Source organism: Dermacentor silvarum, chromosome 8 (assembly GCF_013339745.2).
Source record: "Dermacentor silvarum isolate Dsil-2018 chromosome 8, BIME_Dsil_1.4, whole genome shotgun sequence".
Taxonomy (NCBI): Eukaryota; Metazoa; Arthropoda; class Arachnida; order Ixodida; family Ixodidae; genus Dermacentor; species Dermacentor silvarum.
In genome coordinates, this window is record NC_051161.1 from 168563455 (window position 1) to 168568818 (window position 5364).

Here is a 5364-nt window from a genome sequence, read left to right on the forward strand (position 1 = left end):
TTGATTTACCTTGTCTAAATTGAAACCTGTCTATTTTTATAGAGTTACGTCTGTAAGATCTCCTGTTCTATCAAACTGCTTCGTGCGAATACTCTAAATTTATCTTGCTTATCTCAGTGCTGACTAGTTAATGCTTCGATCCGCTTAGATTCCCAGCATTTCTGTGAGGTAGACGTTTCCTACCTGCTCGGTAAATATTGTTTCGAAGTGCGGAGTCATTTCAGGACTTTCGCTCCAGCAGGCACATATACATGTCTCATCTTGTTGCAAACATTTGTTCCAGAATGTTTTTGTCCTCAGGCAGCCCGCTTGGGCTTCAAATAGCAAGGCACTTCCATTACTGTAATCGTACAGATTTTGACCCCTGATATCTTTCCTGTCATATTTATTTATTTATTTATTTATTTCAATACTCTCAATGCCACGTGGGGCGTTACAGAGAGGAGTGGGGCTCACTACAATAAGTGGAAATCGCGGTTTCGAAGGCTGATGGAACGGGGTTGCTGACAATGGAGGCGGGGAGGCGGTTTCAGCTGGTTGATGGTTTGTACGCGAACTTGGGATGTGGACCTTGAAGATGTGGTCGGTGCGTGCTTAAATGTAATGAGGATCAGCGAGTAGTGCATTCTGGAGGTGATGATCGGTATGGTATATTTTGTGGAATAGCCCAAGCCAGGCCATTTTTCTTCCTGTCGCAAGGTCAGGGAGGTCCAAGAGAATTTTCATTGCAGTAACACTTAATAGTAATTAGAAAGGATGAAACGGGCGGCTCGGTTTTGGATAGCTTCGAGAGAAGAGGTAGGCAAGGTAGAGTCAGGATCCAAGACACAGGCGGCATATTCGAGTTTCCTTACAAGTGTTTTATAAAATAACAGTTTTAAAAGTGATAGAAGCCATTGAAAAGTTTCACCGAAGGAAATCTAACATGCGATTGGCATGGTTAGCCACGAAATCTATGTGAGTTTCCCATGTCAAGGTATCAGATATATGAAGGCCGATGTATTTATACGAGCTAACAGCCTCTAAGATAGCATTATTGAGAAAGTAAGGATAAAGGGCAGGAGCGTTACTGTTACGATATATCTTCGTTACTTTGCATTTATTTACGTTCAGTTTCATTAGCCATTGAGTACACCATGCTTGGACGTAGTTCAGATCAGCTTGAAGCAGCAGTGCATCGTCTGGTTTAGTTATCTCCCGGTAACTCACACAAAAACTTGGAGGTTAACAAAGAAGCTCGAGAACAAGTTAAGGACCGCACAAAGAGCGATGGAACGAAATATCTTAGGACTAACGTTAAGAGACAGGAAGAGAGCGGTGTCTATCAGAGAACAAACGGGGATAGCCGATATTATAGTTGACATTAGGCGGAAGAAATGGAGCTGGGCAGGCCATGTAATGCGTAGGATGGATAACCGGTGGACCATTAGGGTTACAGAATGTATACCAAGAGATGGGGAGCGCAGTCGAGGACGGCAGAAAACTAGGTGGGATGATGAAGTTAGGAAATCTGCAGGCGCAAGTTGGAATAGGCTGGCGCAAGACAGGGGTAATTGGAGATCGCAGGGAGAGGCCTTCGTCCTGCAGTGGACACAAATATAGGCTGATGATAATGATGATGATGAAATCACACAACTGTCAGCAAAAAGTCTAATTTGTGAGGAAACGTGGTTAGGAAGATCGCTGATATAAATTAGGAAGAGTAACGGTCCGAGAACGGTTCCTTGCGGTAAACCGGAGGTTAAAGTAGAATTAGGAGAGTCATAGCTGTTTGCCATGACGTACTTACTGCTTTAGATTTAATAAAAAGCACTCAATCCACTGGAGCACGTTGGGGTCGATGGTAAGAGTTTTCAATTTTACAGGAAGAAGGCGGTGAGAGACAGTGTCAAATGCTTTCTGAAAGTAGAGGAAAATGCAATCTACGAAAGAGTCGCGATCGAGGTTGTTAAAGAGGTCGTTAGTAAAAAGAAGCTGGGTTTCACAAGAGTAATATTTCCTGGAGCCGTGTTGATGCATACCAAAGAAGTTGTTACTTTCAAGGAAAGTTACCAGATTGGAGTATATTACATGTTCTAGCTGCTTACGAGGAATGCTGGTTAATGTGATGGGTCTATTGTTTTTGGGGCTGGACAAGTTACCTTGCTTTGGAACTGGTACCACTCTCGCCGCCTTCCAGTCGTGAGGAAGCTGGAAACACTGCAAGGACTGAGTAACTATTTGAGACAAGAATATTGACGACTATGTCTCAGTGTGTTTCAGAAACACCGCGGTGATTTCGTCAGTGCCAGCTGAAGAAGATGGCTTCGGTGCATGTGAATTTTCAAGCACTTTCTTGCTTCCCTCTTTTGCATCCTATTTTAGCTTTCTGTTTCTCATACTTTCTTTTTCATAACGTTTGAATGTATATTTACGCTTACACCTGGAATTGCCCATTTTCGTTACCTCATCCTCTATTCCGTGTCAGTGCCTTCGATGTACAGATTTTAACGCTTTATCTAGCCATTTCTTTTCAACCTTGTTCCTGAGTCTTTCTTTAAAACTAATTGCTTCACATGACTTAAAGAAGAGGCCCACCCCGTGTCACCCCGCATTGCTTTATTTGTGGTTTTACCAACGGCGCTCTGCTCATAAACCACTGGCTCCCTTTGGCCACAGTTTGACATTTCATAACGTGCGCGCTGGCCTTTACAGCTGGTTTTTGTACAATGCTCCTTATACATCTAACAATTTTTCATTTCTTTTTGCAGAGGTGCTATCCTGATTTTTCAGACACACGAGCCGCTCGAGGGTGAATGTGTAATTAAGTTAAACGAAGTTATGATCTCAAAGGTGAGCATAATTTTTTTTCAAAAATTTTGTCACAGATAGCGAACAGGAAGTATACCCAGGAAATGCTAATCGGGTTGCATTAGATCCTTATTGACACCTTCCTAGTTGTTTCTTTTCCCCCACTCTTATACTCGGATGAAGCGGTCACGCTTAGTTGCCATAGCGTCATGTGCATCAATTTCCCGTTTGTTACGTCCAAAAAATGTCACAGTTTCGCCGTAAGGGCGAAGCAATGAATGCGATAGCAACACAGCAATGTCATACGAAGTAAGGTGAGCGGCTTTGGTAGCAATATGAATTGTAGTAAACATGAGCTGATTAAGTAAGCAGGTGTGCTGCGGCGTAAGTAGACCGACATGAAGAGAGACTCGATGACCACGAGAAGGCGCGTGTGAAACGGTGGTGTTGATGAGAAACGCTTCCCGTGGGCAGCGCGTGCGAAGGGACACACCTGTAGCGCTGCACTGCCGACCCGGGCAGCATTGCATGTGTAGCGTGCGTTGGAAAATGTGGCCCGACTATTACTAACTGATTGAACAAGCGTGGTGTGAGCCCGCACAAACAAACATGAATAGATCACACTGAATGACTGCAGACAACGACTGTCAAAACGCTGGCAGCAAGCGCATACGCCACAGCAACGGGCGAAGGTACGTGCTTTCTATCGCTTCAAGGGAAACTGAGCGGCGAATGCACGGCGCATAAAGGTCAGAACCGTGTGGAGATAAGCGACGGTGCGAGCGATCGAAGAGCGTGGTTGTTGTCAGAGTAGACGTGCGCCCCCTCCCCCCCCCCCCCTGCTCCCTCCGGCGCTGGCTTCCCGCTTCCTTGCTTGCGCGTGGGAGATTGAGTGCGTTCGCTGTCCGTGATAGCGCGCGTCCCCGCACGCTTCCGCTCGGGCATACGGCGCGCGGCGCAGATTTTATCTATAGGGAACCTCACGGCGACGGCAACGGCGACGGCGACGCCGACGGCAGAAAACCGGTTGAAGTGTCCATATAATTGCTATTGCAATAAAACTACGACGACGCACCGTCTCCGACATGGCATCGGCCGTTGATGGCGCACACGCTGAGAGCCACTTGTTGCCACTGAAAACGGTTCCTTCGCCGACGTCGCTGTGCGCTGCGCAGAAGGCCACCACCTGCCTGATAAAATCATCCTCGGTCGTCGATGTCAACCCCGCTGACGAAGTCCATGACTGGGGGAAGTGGTAGAAAGCACAATATATTGTTACGCGCTGTGCCAAGCATGGGAGAATGCGCCAGAAAGACGGTGAAGATGACGATCTGGGTAGCGCTCGTGTTCTGCCATCTTGCCTGCAGCCGTCTCGCTCTGTATATATATATATATATATATATATATATTTATTTATTGTAAATATAATTTTCCTATCCCTTTTTGCTACTCTCACCCCCGTGGCCTTTTGATGGGAGGTGCGGGGTACCCACACGGTAAAAGGGAGCTACGCAGCGGCTGACGCTTTGCAAAACCTAACCACCGTTATGAACGTTTTAATTTCTAGTCAACAGCACAAAACACAAATGCAACATTTGTACAGTGTTTAACTACAACAAATGTACAACCTTGCACTAATATTTGGTTACCTACCTGTAATACCGCTCAGGAGCAGTAGCTGGTAATACATAAACTCTAACCAAGTGTAAAATCACCGTAAAACTTTAGCCGTAAATATATTGTCTTGCCCGCGAGCTCATCTAACGTACTGAAGCCGCCCCCCCCCCCCCCCCTCGTACCTCCATAGTCAAACGGTAACAATATAGCCATAGTCATGACACAATATAGCCATGAAGACTGCTGCAAAAAATGAAGTCCTAATTTACTACTACCATATATTACACAGCCCTTGCCAGTGGACATGTAAACATGGAATGCTTACGTGTGGAATGTTCTCTCGGAAATTTTTCAGCAATCTGTTGACACCCATCACACCCCCTCTGACTGGAAACTCCACAAGTTTGATAATAAGAATTCAGTTCACAATTATATTCCCATTTTCTTAACTAGCGTTTCCCGTAAAAGGTATATGATTATATCCTGTCTTCCTAATTAGACTACACCTAATTACAGCTAATTACACTACACCTAATTACACCTAACTACACCTAAGTACACTACACCTAATTCTCGACCGCATTTCCTTGGCTTATAGCGTTTTTCTTGATTACTCAAAGGCCATCGATAAAATCTGTCACAAACTACTTTTTTGACGTTAAGCAAATTAAATATTCATGTCCATCTTCTTAACTGGCTAAAGTAATTTCTCTTTACCTGTCTTTAATTTGTTGAATGCAATGGCCACAGATCATTGACTAAACCGGTCCACTATGGCCTTCCACAAGTGTCAGTTTTAGGTTCCCTCCTGCTCCTAATATACATTATTGACTTGCCAGGTTGCGTTTCCTCAAACATTTTCCGTTTTGCCGATGAATGCGTTATTTTCCACAAAATCACTAATAGTTAAGACATTACTAATGCCCAACAAACATATCGGAACGCCGAATCTAGCTG